The sequence below is a fragment of the Saimiri boliviensis genome, chromosome 12, assembly GCF_048565385.1.
Source record: "Saimiri boliviensis isolate mSaiBol1 chromosome 12, mSaiBol1.pri, whole genome shotgun sequence".
Taxonomy (NCBI): domain Eukaryota; kingdom Metazoa; phylum Chordata; class Mammalia; order Primates; family Cebidae; genus Saimiri; species Saimiri boliviensis.
Window position 1 is genome coordinate 2,831,536 of NC_133460.1, and position 16,681 is coordinate 2,848,216.

The window sequence follows — 16,681 nt, forward strand, 5'->3', positions numbered from 1 at the left end:
TGTTCTGGGCTGGGGGTTGACTGTAGTCTTAGGTAACTGAAAGTTCCTACTCTCCCTTAAGATATTAAATGACTCTTTTTTCCAAAGAACATGTTGTAATGTTTCCGCTGTGTGCGCGTTCCCTTTTCCACTCACAGTTAGAGTGTCAGGAGTTTGAGTTCGTTAAACTGGATTGGGGGAGACAAATTGAAATTTTAAAGAAAAATGAACTCTACTTCCCTGGTCTCACTGTTGTGTCCTCTACCTCTACGGGGTGTGGATGCCATCTGCTGACAGCTTTTGGAGTCCTCCCAGTGGGGAGTGGGGGAAGCCTTGAAAACCACTGCAGTGACAGTGGCCCTCCGCAAGCCCTCTAACACAGGACAGCAAGCTTTGAAACAGTCTCATTTGAAAATGAAAAGAGCACCCAGGCACGCTGGCTTACATCTGTAATCCCAGCACTTGGGGAGGCTGAGGCGGGAGGGTCTGGAGTTCAAGACCAGCCCTGCCGTCATGGAGGAAACCTGTCTCTGCTAAAAATACAAAAATTAGCTGGGTGTGGTGGTGCATGCCTCTAGTCCCAGCTACTCAGGCTGAGGCAGGAGAACCCAGGATGCGGAGGTGGCAGGGAGCTGAGGTTGCACCTCTGCGCTCCAGCCTGGCAACAGGGCGAGACTGTCTCAAGTGAGAAGAGCATGTGAAGGTATGGGGTTCAGCATTTTCATCTTTAACAGCATTTTTCTGTGTGCAGGCTGTTACCTTTGCAGCATTAAGGCATCCTGACCTCCCAGCGTCACTGCTGTCTTGTCTCTAGAACCAGCTTCTCTGAGAGCTTTGAGCTGACCGTCTTGGGGACCAGCGCATCCAGCAGGAAGAGCTGGCACTGTGTGAAAATAAAAGTGTGATTATGTTCAACGTGTCTGTGTGCTTTGTACTGGAGGAGCAAAGCCCAAAGGTGACACGATGGGATCCTACAGAGTCCATCCTCTGCAATGTGGGTTTCCGTGACAGTGGCAAGAAGCGTATAGACACCATCACTGCCTAATGCAGGCCCTAACCCAGCTTCTCTCTCACGAGGTGGCAAGGACATTTGGAGTCATACATAACGTTACCTATTTGCTGGGTGCCAGGGATGGAAATTGTGAGTAGCTTATACTAAAGCCTCAAGTCTGAAACCACCTTTACAGTTAATGCAAATGCAGTCAAAGCTGTAGCACCTGAGCTGGGCGTGGTGGCTCTCACGCCTGTAATCCCAGCACTTTGGGAGGCTGAGATGGGTGGATCACTTGAGATCAGGAGTTCAAGACCAGCCTGGCCAACTGGTGGCTAATGCCTGTAATCCCAGCACTTTGGGAGGCTGATAAGGATGGAGACTTGAGGTCAGGAGTTCAAGACCAGCCTGGCCAACATGGTGAAACCCCATCTCTACTAAAAACAAAAATTAGCCAATTGTGGTGGTGCATGCCTGTAGTACCAGCTATTCAGGAGGCTGAGGCTGGAGAATCGCTGAAACCCCGGAGGCACAGGTTGCGTTGAGCCGAGATCGTGCTACTGCACTCCAGTCTGGGCAACAGAGTTAGCGACACTCCATCTCAAAAAAAGCCATAGCAGCTGAAGTTTCCTTGAATTACTAAGGTGAGGTGTTTAAGACCAACATCTCTCCTGTGGTTTGAGCTTAAGATGTTGGTGTAAGGGTTGGTAAACTTTGAGACAGGGTTTCTCTGTCACTGAGATTCAACCTCCGCCTCCTAGATTCAAGCAATTCTCCTTTAGCCTCCTGAGTAGCTGGGATTACAGGCGCACAGTACCACACCCAGCCAATTTTTGTGTTTTGGTAGAGATGGGGTTTTGCATGTTGTCCAGGCTGGTCTTGAACTCCTGACCTCAGGTGATCCACCCACCTCGGCCTCTCTAAAGTGCTGGGATTACAGGCGTGAGCCACCACGCTCATCTGGCTGAGGGTTGATAAACTTTCTATAAAAGGCCAGAGAGTAGATATTGCATGATGGTGTCTGTTGGGACCCTCGGCTCTGCCAATGTGGCACAGATGCAGCCACAGAGAACACTTCAGTGGTGAGGCTGTTCCCACAAAGCTTAGGTTTTTTTTTTTGTTTATTTTTGAGGCTGAGTTTTGCTGGTTTCCCCAGACTGGAGTTCATTGACACGATCTCGGCTAATAGCAACCTCTGCCTCCCGGGTCCAAAGAATCATCCTGCTTCAGCCTCCCAAGTAGCTGGGATTATAGGTGGCTGCCACCACACCCTACTAATTTTGTATTTTTAGTAGAGATGGGGTTTCTCCATGTTGGCCGGGCTGGTCCCACACTCCTGACCTCAGGTGATCCACTCATCTCCCAAAGTGGTGGAATTAAGGGCGTGAGCCACCACGCCCCCACCAGCTTCATTTTTAAAAACAGGTCTTTGTAGGTTTGCTAACTGAGTTGCAGGGAAATGAACCTGTCTTCATGGCTTGATACAAGGGCCTCTTGGGCCAAGAGAGCTTCAGATGAGGTAGCTAAGTCACTACCTCCTGGTGGTGTAGGTAGGTGCCCCAGGGGAGGAGGGGAGTCAAGATGACAGAACCAGGACTTGCCCCTTACTAAAGAATGTTTACACACAGGTGTTCCCAACACCATTGGACTACATCCTGAGGCTTTTGTGTGAATAATGGGTAGTGTTTCTGGCCAGCCTTCTTACCACCCTGTTCTCACCCAGTCATGTTCAGCAGAACTCTGTCCTGGCGAAGCTACTGGCCACCCGTGGCTATAAAGCACTTGAAATGTGGCTTAAGTGGCAGAGTGGTTGATTTTTAATTTTATTCTGGTTTGCACATGTGGCTGATGCCTGCCATAGTGGGTATGCCGTTGTAACAAAACATTCTCCACCTTGTGAGTTACAGTGACTAATCTGAGGGCTGTTGAGTGTGATATAAAGTGGGACATGCATTGGAGTGGTCGTTCTTTATGGCCTCCTCCCTAAAGGAAGCTTTTGGGGAGATTGGTTTTCTGGGCGAGAACAGTTGAAAGGACAGTCCCCCATTCCTGCGTCTGGCCGTTGGGGGAGATGGGTGCCTGTGCGTCTTCTGCTGACTTGCCTTTCACAGCCTTTAACTGGTGAGGCCTGGGAGCTGGAGGCCCTGGAGGCCTTGAATGGTCTGAGCAAAACTGTGGAGGTTCCAAAGGGCCAAGGTTCACAGCAGGATGCCTGCAGAGCCTGTAGACCACTTGGGAGAGGGAATAAATTAGAGATTCAGACCACCCATGAAGTCCAGTTCCTGTAGTAAGATTGGCACTGCAGGCAGGGCATGGTGGCTCATGCTTGTGATTCCAGCACTTTGGGAGGCCAAAGTGAGTGGATCATGAGGTCAGGAGTTCGAGACCAGCCTGACCAACATGGAGAAATGCCGTCTACTAAAAATACAAAAATGAGCTGGGCATGGTGGTGCACACCTATAATCCCAGCTCCGTGAGAGGCTGAGGCAGAATTGCCTCGGGAGGCAGAGGTTGCAGTAAGCTGAGATCATGCCACTGCACTCCACCCTGGGCAACAAGAACAAAACTCCCGTCTCTAAAAATAAAGATGACACTGCCTGTCCTTCCCCCATAAGTAGTCAGTGCCACTCAGCCCTTTCAAACTTACTACTGCAAAGCTGGTTTTGCAAGGAATCAGGGAAAGGTGGTTAAGGCCAGCCCGTCTCTGGTGGAGAGGGTTAGTCCAGGAGCTGCTCAAGCTTCTCAGCTTGGTCTTGATGAGTAGTACCTTTTACCCCAAAGGGCATGGTTCGAGGTGAGGTTCACTGGGCACATCTTTGTTCTCTGGCTGAACCGAGAGCTCCAGTTGGGAAGTGGTATGGATGGCCTTGTGAGGAAGGGCGCCAGCAAGTTCTGCCCACAAGCCGGCTCTAGTGCCATGCCTGCCCCTGGGACTCTTGTGAGAAGGTAGGAAGGGGCTGTTCTGACTTGACTCTGGCTAATTAGGAGAGACAGTAGCAAGAAACTCCTTGGTGATAACCATTGTGCACGGTGAGCCAGCCCTGAGGGGTCAGCAGTGAGGTGTCTGGCAGCCCAAAGTAGGCCAGAACCCTGAGTTCACTGGGCCTTGCCCAGTGTGGAGTGGGCGTTCAGATCCCCACTGGCTGCCCACCTCACCTCCCTAGCTCAGCTGTCCATGTGGGGCAGGGTGGGGGCTGTCCCGGTTTCAAATGAGAGCTCAGCAACTTGTCAAGCTCATCTGCCAGTGATGGGCTGCCCTTCTGACAGGCCCCGAAGCTGGGCATGAAGGACCAGGTCAGCAGTCAGGGAAAGGGGAGCAGGAGAACAAAGCCCTGACCCTGTCCCTGCCTGACCCTGCGCCAAGTCTTGGCATAGTAGGTCCTGTTTTCTAAGGCAGTGACTACAGAGACCTTGAGGCTTGGGTCTGGGGGTATTCCAGGGAGGTGGGCCAGGGGACAGATGACGTCCAGCCTCTCAAGACCCCAGGTCCTCTGCACCTACACCTTCAGACAACAGAACCTCAGAAGCCTGGACTTGGAAAAACAATTACAGTTTTGTTTTAGTTTTTTAGAGACAGGGTCTCCCTCCATCGCCCAGGGTGGAGTGCAGTTGTGCAATCATGACTCATTACAACTTTGACCTCCTGGTCTCACGCAATCTTCCTGCTTCAGCATCCCAAATCTGGGACCACAGGTGTCACTGCTATGCCCGGCTGATTTTTTAATTTTTTGTAGAGACAGGGTGTCCCTATGTTGCCCAGGCTGGCCTCAAACTCCTGGGTTCAAGTGATCATCCCGCCTTGACTGTGCAGAATGCTGAGATGATGGGTGTGAGCCACATCGCCAAGCCGAAAATCCTGGATTTTTGATGTGAATTCTACTTCTAAGAGTTGACAAGTGATGTCATTCTAACACAGGCCAGTCTGCATTCAGAAGGCCTGGGAACTCATCCATAGAGTCACGGCAGAAGCTTGCAGCCATGCCAAGGATCTGGCCACCTCTGAAGGCACAGTGGTGACCGACTGAGGCCGGTGAAAGATCTCCTGTGACTGAGGAGGACCTGACCCCAATTAGTCCACACTGAGTGAGCAGAGCCCGGTCATGGTCAGACACTTCCTGGACTGCAGGCTCCAGTCTGTGGAGCCATCTGGCAATCCAAGTCAAAGCAAGCAGGCTGTGTGGAATCAGAACAAGGGGCTCCAGCTGAACTCTGCAGATGGAGGGTTCAGGCTGCAAGGGGCCCCCTGATTGTGGCCTGCCACAGCCTGGATGCTCTGTAGAGCCAGAAAGTTTCTCCCTCTGGATAGTGGAGGCCAGGTGGTTGGGCCCTCGTCCTGGGTGAGACTCTAGCGTCTCGTCTTGAGGTATAGCCTGGATCAATGACCACCCAGCTCGTCCACCAGGGCCTTTTCTGTCTCCATGTGTTGACCTGTGCCCATGTGTCATCATTTATTACAAATGAGAGGTTACTTCCTTTGTCTTCAGGGTCTTACTGGGGTTCCCAAGTACTAGGTGCCCAATTTGTGTCAGAAACTTCACCATCCAACACTGAAAATCTTGCTGAGTGTCTAGATGCGGAAATGGAGGCTCGGGGGCCTGCAGCTGGTATGGACAGGGAAGCTCTTCTCCTGATTTAGCCAGGCCTCTGGGTGGTGGCAGAGGCACAGGCATCGGGCACTTTACTCCAGGGAAACCTGTCCCGGAACTTGACCTTCCCCAGAGCTGATATGACCTGAGGACCTGCCAGCCCTGTCACGCTGGGCTTTGACCAACGTGGGTGTTGACTGACCTCCGGCTTCCAGAACCTCTACCTGCTGAAGAGCACATGATGGAAGACAGGTAATGCTCCCTTTTATTCCTCCAGGGCTTTGGCCACAGACAGGCACACACAAATACACACAAACACGCAGATGCACCCTTTCAGACCTTCAGCCACATACACACACACACCCCTACTCCAGACCTTCAGCCACATGCACGCACGTACACACACACACACACACACACACACACACACACTCTTCCAGGCATTCAGCCACACATACATACACATGCTCCTCCAGGCCTTCAGCCACACATGCATGCACACACACACACACCCTTCCAGACCTTCAGCCACACACACACCCTCCCTCTAGGCCTTCAGCCACACATACATGCATACATACATGCACACACACACACACACACACACCCTTCCAGGCCTTCAGCCACACACACACATGCACCCTCACCTCTGCACCTTCCTCCCTGATGCTGGAGCCTGAGGTGGACAGACTACATGTCCAGCGCTGATCTAGTTACTCACCTCAGCCGCGGCTTCCGCATCTGTAGGGTGGGGCAATAATGGGTCAATATCCCATCGGCGTTAGCCTTACAGTGCCTCGCAGCTGCATTTCAGTGAAGGCTGCTCCACGTGCCCCCAGCTCCCGATCACCCCTCTTCTTCCCCCTAATTCTTCCATCACTTCTTTTCTCCCCTCTGTGAAATTCATCTTATTTGAAAACATGACAAGTAGAACAGTATTTCTACTTAACAAAATTTATTCACTTTTTGAGACCCTGTCACCCAGGCTGGGGTGCAGTGGCATGATTAGGGCTCAGTGCAACCTTGACCTCCCAGGCCGAAGCAATCCTCCCACCTCACCCACCTGGGTACCTGGGACTAAAGGCACATGTCACTATGCCCTGCTAATTTTTTTCTTCCCCCACATTTTAGTAGAAACGAGGTCTTGCTATGTTGCCCAGGCTGGTCTAGAACTCCTGGTCTCAAGCAATCCTTCCACCTCAGCCTCCCAAAGTGCTGGAATTATAGGCATGAGCCACCATGCCAGACTATTTTCCTTCAGTGGTGATACTGGATTTTCCTATGCCCCACCATCCCCCTCCTGACCTTATTTGCAGGCAGACCCTGAAAGGGGTTCGTCAGCTTATTTGGGGCCTGTTAACATCTACCTTCCTCCGCAGCAGCTCTGCCATGCCGTAAGACTGCAGCTGTAAAGGGGTCTTGAGGGTTAGATCTCTTGGTGGGAAGCCAGAAAGATCTGGGTAGACTTGCCCCATGCCAGCTTCTATAACCCGCCTGTCCGCCCAGGCCCTGACCAAGAACCTCCTGGGGAAAGTGACAGAACAGAGAACCAGTGACCAGACTGTGACAGGGCAGGGGCTGACTGGAAGGCGGGGCCCTGCTGGGAGCAGCCTGGGGAGGCCGGGCGGCTGGGGACAGAGTAGCACTCAGACCTGTCTGGCTGGGGTGGGCAGGGGATCAGGAGCCAGCTCACAGATGGCCTCGAGGGGCACCAGGGGGAAGCATGTAGGCTCGGGCTGAGAGAGGCACATCATCGGCAGGTGTCTGGGATAGTCCGAGCCAGACTCGCGGATCCTTGCCCACAAGAATCACCCGATGGGTGCCGGACACCGGCTGCTGGAGAGCAGCGGGAGCAGGTGAGACTCCAGGGAGACTCGGAGCTGCTGCCTCCTTCAATGACGGATAAAGGGGAGGGAAGGAATCACTGCAGGGCAAGAAGGACAGGTCGGAAGGGCTGTCCTGGTGGGGGGGGACCGCCACCCGCTCTTGTCCCAGCCACCAGGCAGGCCCAGGAGAAGAGGGAAGAGGGAGTCACCGTGAGACCTGTTGGTTCTGCAGGGGCCCAGCTAGGGAGAAGGTTGTGGGTGGGATGCTGGAGCTGAGGAACGAGACGTCCGGTGTGACAGGCGAAGCCAAGGCCAGGCCTGAGGAGCACCGGCCAGGAGGGGCTGGAGAACCACTGCCGCCCAGGAGATGGGGTACGTGGGGGAAGGGAGGGTGAGTGCCAAGGGCTGCAGAGAACCCAGGCAGGTAAGCATCGAGGGAGCAAGCGCCTGTTGGATGTTGCACTTAGCAGCAGAGCCACTGGTCAGCCAAGCAGGGGCAGGGCCCAGAGTGAGCCCGGATGTGGGTGGGGGGCGTGCGGTGGGTGAGGATGTGGATAATAGAACAGGTCTCCCTTTCCTCCCAGCTGGGGTTGCAGGGAGATGGTTTTCCCAAAGAGGCAGAGGCTTGGGCTGAGGGGAGGAAGCCCAGAAAGGTGGGCTGAGCTGTGGGCTGCGGCTCTAAGGGGTCAGAAGAGGATGAAGGTGGACAGGACAGTGTGGCTCCTGGAGCAGCGGCAGCTACCCAACCTCCCGGGCTGAGAGGAGGGCAGGAGGTGAGGACATAGATGCAGGCATGCCCAGGTGGTGCCCCTGGCATTTATTTTTCAGGGGCTCACAGACGGCTGTAGTGGTAGAGCTCACGCTGGCACACGGGACACGAGTGCTGCACGTCCATTACAGTCCTTACGCAGAACGGGAGGAGGCAGCAGCCTAGCACACACCTGCAGCCCGGAGTGGAGGCTGGGCATGAGCTGGGGCCACCCCTCTTGCATGCTGGATGACCGTGGGGCCCAGGCAGAGTCTGGGAGGGGCCCGGGCCTGTGTATATGTGTGTGTGTGTGTGTGTGTGTGTGTGTGTGTGTGTGTGTGTATGTCTGGGTTTTCTGTTGTTTGTTTTTGAGACAGTCTTACTCTGTTGCCCAGGCTAGAGTGCAGTGGCACAATCTTGGCTCACCACAACCTCCGCCTCTGGGTTCAAGTGATTCTCCTACCTCAGCCTCCCAGGTAGCTTGGATTACAGGTGTGTGCCACCACCCGGCTAATTTTTGTATTTTTAATAGAGATGGGGTTTCACCACATTGGCCAGGCTAGTCTCGAACTCCTGACCTCTAGTGACCCACCTGCCTCGGCCTCCCAAAGTGCTGTATGTTTTAAAACTCCTCAGCTGAGAGGTGAGAATCATCCTAAACCCACGTGTTCTCACCTGTCAGTGACAGCAGCAGCTGCCATGGGTGCCCTGAGCCAGCTGCTCTTCAGGCATCACTCACCCCTGTGCTCCCCGCTGTTCTCATGGGGGGTTCCTGGGTCACAGGGCTGCAGCCTCCTCTCAAGGAGGTAATGACCACCCAACTGGCCTCCCCTATGCTTGGTCCTGCTCTATTTTCCCTGAAAGCTCCCCATACCTTGCAGGGACCCACCCAGACCAACCCATACCAATGCTCAGGCCTCTGCAGCAGCCGAGGGGCAGCCACTCACCCGAACACGAAGAGGGTGGTACACAGCAGCCAGGAGAGGGTGCCCGGGACAAAGGAGGTCACCGTGATGATGAGGTTCCCACAATAGGGACACACGGCCTGCACTGGCACGGACGTCCCCAACACAGGCATGCCAGCAGACAGTTCTGGGAGTGGGGAGTGGGAAGCAGGTGGGACTCCCTGGGCCAGGCCCCCTGTGGCTTCTCACCTCCCACAGGCTGTTGGTGCTCAACTGAGATGAGGAGAGGCTGAGATCTGGAGAGTGGGGCCCTGATATGCGGGGTGTCGTGTGGATCCCTCAGCCTGGTTTGAGGGAAGCTAGGGAAAGAAGTGTTTATAGCTGGAAGTGGGGTTCCCAGTGGGCCCTAAGGGCATTTTTCTGTTCTTTTTTCTTGAGATGGAGAGGCTGGAGTGCAGTGCTGGGATCTTGGCTTACTGCAACCTCTATCTCCAGGTTCAAGAGATTCTCCTGCCTCAGCTTCTGAGTAGCTGGGATTACAGGCATGCGCCACCATGCCCAGCTAATTTTTTGTATTTTTAGTAGAGATGGGGTTTCACCATGTTGACCGAGATGGTCTCGATCTCTTGACCTCGTGATCCACCCGCCTCAGCCTCCCAAAGTGCTGGGATTACAGGCTTGAGCCACCGCGCCCAGCTTTAATTTTTGTATTTTTAGTAAAGATGGGGTTTCACCATGTTGGCAAGGCTGGTCTTGAACTCTTGACCTCACCAGTCTCAACCTCCCAAAGTACTAGGATTACAGGTGTGAGCCACTGTGCCCGGCTTGAAGGGCGCTTTTCAATGGTAAAGTCATCTTCCCTGTGCCCTCCAGGAATTTATCCAACCCAGCGGTTCTGAATCTGGAGACTGCCTGAGAATTCCTTGGGAAATTAGCTTAAAATCCTGAAGCCTAGGCCCCACCTGGGGACTCCGCCTTTCCCTCCTCTGTGGCCTGGCGGGTGGTGTGTTTGCAGAGTATAGAATGGGAGTCTACTCTATAAACATTTCCTGAGCACCTATTGTATACCACCCCTGTCCACCAGGGAGTTTCCACTGGAGAGAGATGCTTTGGTGGTCTTTGGCAACGCAGCCAGGATGGGAGCAGTGGCAGAGGCAGCTGGCCAGCTGTTCAGGCAGAGTCTTGATCAGTGGTCCAGAAAGGGAATGTTCTGGGCAGCTCCAAGCATGAGACAGCGAGGAGAGAAGGTTGGCAGGGGTACTCACCTGTGTGAACAATTCGGGGCCCTTCAAAGTAAGTCCGGGGAGGAGGACCATAGGTGATTGGAGGGCCAGCAGGATGAGGACCTTTAGGAGAGAGGAAGAAAAACATCCTCAGATTGATGGGCTCACTATATGACAGGAACTTAGCTTAAAACTCAGACTGGACGCAGTGGCTCACACCTGCAATCTCAGCACTTTGGGAGGTCAAGGCAGACAGATCACCTGAGATCAGGAGTTCGAGACCAGCCTGGCCAACATGGTGAAACCCCGTCTTTACTAAAAATACAAAAAATAGCTGGGCATGGTGGCACACGCCTCTCCTCCCAGCTACTCAGGAGGCTGATGCAGAAGAAACACTTGAATCCAGGAGGCAGAGGGGGCAGTGAGCCAAAATGACACCACTGCACTCCAGCCTAGGCAACACAGCCAGACTCCATCTCAAAAAAAAACCTCAGCCAGCTTGAGGTAGGCACCCATACTACAAAATAGAAAACTGAGGCCATTAGCTGGGCATGGTGGTGCATGCCTTTGGTCCCAGCTATGGCTTGAGTCCAGGAGTTTGAGGCTGCAGTGAGCTGTGATTGCACCGCCACACTCCAGCCTGGGTGACAGAATGAGACCCTATCTCTAACAAAAAAGGAAGCAAGCAAACTGAGGCCTACAGAAATGTATAAAATTGCCTATGGTTGTATGGTTAGAGGTGGAAGAACTTGGGATTTGAACCCAGATATGTATGTATGTATGTATGTATGTATGTATGTATGTATTTGAGAGAGTCTCCCTCTGTCGCAGGATGGAGTGCAGCAGTGCAATCTGTGCTCACTGCAGCCTCCCAACTCCTGGGTTCAACCAATTCTCTTGCCTCAGCCTGAGTAGCTGGGACTATAGGCATGTGCCATCACACCCGGGTAATTTTTTTACTTTTAGTAGAGACAGGGTTTCACCATGTTAGCCAGGCTGGTCTCGAACTCCTGACATCGTGATCCACCCACCACAGCCTCCTAAAGTGTTGGGATTACAGGCGTGAGCCACCGTGCCCGGCCAAACCCAGGCATTTCTGACTCCAGTTGTGCCCTCATGTCTTAAGATGTAAGATCCTCACAGAGGTAGCACTAGAAAGTTCAGGATGTGGAGATGGCACGGGGCCTTTTGATCAATATTAAAAAATATATTGAGCTGGGCGCGGTGGCTCAAGCCTGTAATCCCAGCACTTTGGGAGGCCGAGGCGGGTGGATCACAAGGTCAAGAGATCGAGACCATCCTGGTCAACATTGTGAAACCCCGTCTCTACGAAAAATACAAAAAATTAGCTGGGCGTGGTGGCGTGTGCCTGTAATCCCGGCTACTCAGGAGGCTGAGACAGGAGAATTGCCTGAACCCAGGAGGCGGAGGTTGTGGTGAGCCGAGATCGCGCCATTGCACTCCAGCCTGGGTAACAAGAGCGAAACTCCGTCTCAAAAAAAAAACAACAACAACAACAACAAAAACATATATATATATATATATATATAGAACGTTTATTACGTGCTGCACCCTGTACTAAGCACTACACACGTCACTGCATTTACTCTTGCTGAAACATCATTGAGGTGAGTATGTGATATTATTAGAGTTTTGCAGGTGTGGAGACTAGGCTCAGACAGGGTAAGTAACTTGCCCGAGGTCACCCAGGCAATATGCATCAGAGCCAAGGATGGAACTTAAATGTTCCTGACTCCAGAGGCTGCCCTGCAAACTCTGTGCCCTTGCCTCTGGTCAGGAGGACTCCAAACGGGGCTGTGTTCCCTCTCTCCTTCAAAGGAGGACTTTTTGGGTCCCAGTGAACCACAAAGAACCTCTCAACGTGTGGACACCCCAGCTGCATCCCGTCGCTTCCCAACAGCCACTGCTTGGCCGGTCCTGGGGCCCCCAGAAGAGTCCCTGCAGACCTGGAAGCAGGCTTGTGGCTGTTTGGACAAGGACTTCTGAGATCTTGGCTATCCAGAGTGTGTGGTCCTGCAGTGAGGAGGATGGGAGGCTGATCAATTAATGCTGTGTGGGTGATGAATTTCTACTGAGAACCATGTGGCTGCTTTGCTTGAGGACCTGAGCTTTGTCTGGGGACCTAATTCCTGCTGCTCCCTCCTAGGACCTGGGCGCGCTCAAAGAGCAGGAACCAAGCCTCCCCCGCCCCCACTCCGCCCACTGCCACTGCACAACACACAGTCTGGGCCCTGGGGACAGAAGTGGTTTCCTGCCTATCCCGTGCCCCAGCAGCCCTACCCAGGGCTGTTCTGCACGCCCAATCTACAGATGAAGAAACTGAAGGTCAGTGGGGGGGGGTGGCTCACGCCTGTAATCCCACCACTTTAGGAGGCTGTGGTGGGTGGATCACGATGTCAGGAGTTTGAGACCAGCCTGGCCAACATTGTGAGACCCCTGTCTGTATTAAAAATACCAAAATTAGCCAGATGTGGTGGCATGCGCCTGTAATCCCTTCTACTCTGGAGGTTGAAGCAGGAGAATTGCTTGAATCCACGAGGCTGAGGTTGCAGTGAGCTGAGATCATGCCAGTGCACTCCAGCCTGGGCTACACAGCAAGGCTCTGTCTCAAAAGAAACAACAACAACAACAACAAGAAACTGAAAGTCAGAAATGAAGGACTTGGCCCAGGGCTGCCAGCTGGAAAGTCATTTTGATCTCAGGCCTAGTCAGCAACGGCCTTGCTGCCCAGCCCGACATCAACCCTCTTTTTTTTTTTTTGAGACAGGGTCTTGCTCTGTCACCTAGGCTGAAATGCAGTAGCATCATCATGGCTCACTGCAGCCTCAACCTCGGCTCAAGCCATCCTCTGCCTTGGCCTCCTGAGTAGCTGGGACTACAGGAGTGTGCCACCACCCCTGGCTAATAGTTTAAAATGTTTTGTAGAGATGGGTTTTCCCTCTGCAGCCCTTGCTGGTCTGGAATTCCTGGGCTCAAGCCATCCTCCCGCTCAGACTCCCAAAGTGCTAGGATTATAGCTGTCAGCTACCATGCCCGGCCAGCCTTTTTAATCCTCTCGACCACTGCACACGGTCTACACTGTTTTCCAGGTGAGTAAGAAAACAGGTTCCGAAAGATTCGGTAACTTTCCCAAGGCCACGACAACATGGTCAGGGAGCCCCAGGGCCAGGACCACCTCTGCCTCCCACTGCCTTCACGCTCAGCCTGGGTTGTCTCTGGCCACGGGCGGGAGTGTCATACCTGATGTGGGTGAGTCATTAGTCTTATTTGGTGGCTTCCTTGCAACACTTTAAGAGAGAGTACAGGACGTTGAAGGCCCCACTGCCCGATGGTCTCTATTGGGTTCTGTGGTCCCGGGATTCGGTGGGGGCAGTAGGATTGGGGTGAGGGTGGTGAGGAATGAGGGCAGCCCCCAGCTCAGCACAGGGACCCTTGTCTCCTCTCTGCTTCCTGCAGGCTCCAGAGTCGACTTCTCCCCAGTCCCTGCCAGCCCTGGCGCCTGAATGAGGGGAGCCCTCACCCTGGGGACTGTTCCATCCTGGTGCTCTGGTGGGCCTCTGTCCCAGCAATGGTGTCCGGGCAGCACCACGTTCCAAGCTCTGAATGCTTATGCGCTTATTTGGAGGGGTTCTCATGATGAGGCCCGGTTGCCGGGAGGTGCGAGGAGTTGGGGCCACACCCGGCCACATCTTGCTGGGCCTGGCTCCAGTGGAACAGCCATTGTGATGTGTGCCTTCACTGTGGCCTCATCCTTACTTCCTGCAGGAGGAGGTGGGGGAATGGGCATCCTGTGGGCGTGGCTTGAACAGCTTTGGAGATGGCCCCCCTCCACATTTCTGTGGCTGCCACAATTTCCAGGAGATTTCTGATGGCTGGGTGGGGAAACTGATCAAGGGTCTGAAAAATAGGGTCCTGTTAGAGCCCAGGTATTCTGTTTGGAGGAATTTATCCCGAGGGAGCTAACCCTATGTTTTTGAAAATCTGATGCATGTTCATGTCCTCTTAGAAACGTGGCTGGGCCGGCCGGGAACGGTGGCTCACCCCTGTAATCCCAGCACTTTGGAAGGCCAAGGTGGGTGGATCACTTGAGGTCAGGAGTTCGAGACCAATCTGGCTGACATAGTGGAATCCTGTCTCTACTAAAAATACAAAACTTAGCTGGGTGTGGTGTTACGTGCCTGTAATCCCACCTAGTTGGGAGGCTGAGACAGGAGAATCACTTGAACCTGGAGGCAGAGATCACGTCACTGCCCTCCAGCCTGGGCAAGAAGCGTGAAACTCTGTCTCAAAAAAGAAAGAAAGAAATGTACGTATGTATAGGTTCATATGCCCACACATATTCACGTGTGTTGTTTACCTGCTCAAAAGTCCTGTCTGCCTCCTGCTTCTTCAGCTTTATGCGCTTAGGCACGGTCCCACTTTTCTTTTTTTCTTTTTCCCTTGAGACAGGGTCTTGCTCTGTGGCCCAGGCTGGAGTGCAGTGGCATAATCATAGGTCATTGTACCCTCAAACTCCTGGGCTCAAGCAATCCTCCCCATCTCAGCCTCTGGAGTAGCTGGGACTATAGGTGCTTACCACCGTGACTGGCTAATTTTTTCTTATTTTCAGTAGAGATGGGGTCTCACTATATCGCCCAGGTTGGTCTTGAACTCCTGGCTTCATGTGATCCTCCTGTCTCGGCCTCCCAAAGTGCTGGAATCATAGGTGTAAACCACCAGGCCCGCCCCTCACCTATCTTTAAACCTCCAACCTCTCCCTTCCTCATCTATAAAATGGGGATAACAGCAACTCATAGGATTGTTGTGAAATCAAATGACATAATTCAGGTGAAATCATTGCTAGTCCAGATGTTGTGAAATCAGTGATAATCCAGGTGAGGGATCTGCTCTTGATGTGGTCAATGAAGCCAGCATTCTTTTTCTTTTTTTTCTTTTTTCCTTCATAATGAAGCCAGCATTATTACCGTAAAATGCAAATAGCCTGAACGGCTCAGAAGAGGAACTCCCAGTTATAGACCTCATCCTCTGTGCCAAGGGCAGGCTAAGGGCTTTACACAAGGACACAGCCAGGAAGGGCAAAGTTGAATTAGATGCCACAAATTAGATGCAGCCATGGGGCACCAATCTGATGCTATCCTAGATCTTAGCCGTGATTCTGGATGGTGTCGCATCATGCCAGAGTGTATCAGGAACATCCGAAGACAGCACTGCTTGTCTATCAGATTGGCAGAAGCTAAAAGTTATGGCCAGCTGGGGAAACAGGCAGTTCTCATCCTACTACAATCAGGGAGCTGCAATATTTGGGGGATATTGCAACCCAGGAATACCATTTTTTTAATGCCCTGAAAGAAGAGGCTTTGTTGGGGGTGGGAGGAGTGGGGCAGCTGAGGCGGTAACCCCAGCCCTCTTAACAGTCAAGACAGAGGGTAGTTCAGTTTGCAGTTAGGCAGAAAAAGGCTGGACAGTTTTCCAATGGATGACTCTATGTTTTATAGAGAGGGCTGGTCAATTTCACAAAGTCAGAGTTCAAGGATGGCTGGTGGATTTCATCTTCCCCAATCCAGAGGGCCAACCCTTCTCTAGGCCTTCTGCTAGATGCCCTCCGCCCTGGTCCTGTGACGCATATGTTACTTCTGGCTGGGGTTCCAACCTACTCAAACCTCCTGCTGCAGGCAGTTTTCCGAGGCCTTTCTGCCAGGGGGCGGAGTGGTGGCCCAGAGCACCACCAATTTACCATGGCCCCTACTCGCTGTGGGGGAAAGGGCGCTCGGCTCACCAGCTGGAGGCAGCCCGGATGAAAGAGGCCGGCTGCACCCTGGTGAGACTTAGCATAGGCTCCTTGAACTCTGAGGTGCCATAGACGCTGTGCCACCGCACTTGGCCAGCTTTACCCTTTTTTCTGACAAGAGTTGCTGGTTTTCCATTTATGGTAGAGATAGAAATGTTTTGTCTTTAAAGAATATGTTTAGGCCGGGTGTGGTGGCTCAGGCCTGTAATCCCAGCACTTTGGGAGGCCGAGGCGGGTGGATCACGAGGTCAAGAGATCGAGACCATCCTGGTCAACATGGTGAAACCCCGTCTCTACTAAAAATACAAAAAATTAGCTGGGCATGGTGGCGCGTGCCTGTAATCCCAGCTACTCAGGAGGCTGAGGCAGGAGAATTGCCTGAACCCAGGAGGCAGAGGTTGTGGTGAGCTGAGATCGCGCCATTGCACTCCAACCTGGGTAACCAGAGAAAAACTCAGTCTCAAAAAAAAAAAAAAAAAAAAAGAATGTGTTTAATTTTTAAAGAGAGGCTGGGCACGGTGGCTCACATCTGTAATCCCAGCACTTTGGGAGGCTGAGGCAGGCAGGTCACTGGAGGTCAGGAGTTCAAGACCATCCTGGCCAAGCAACATGAT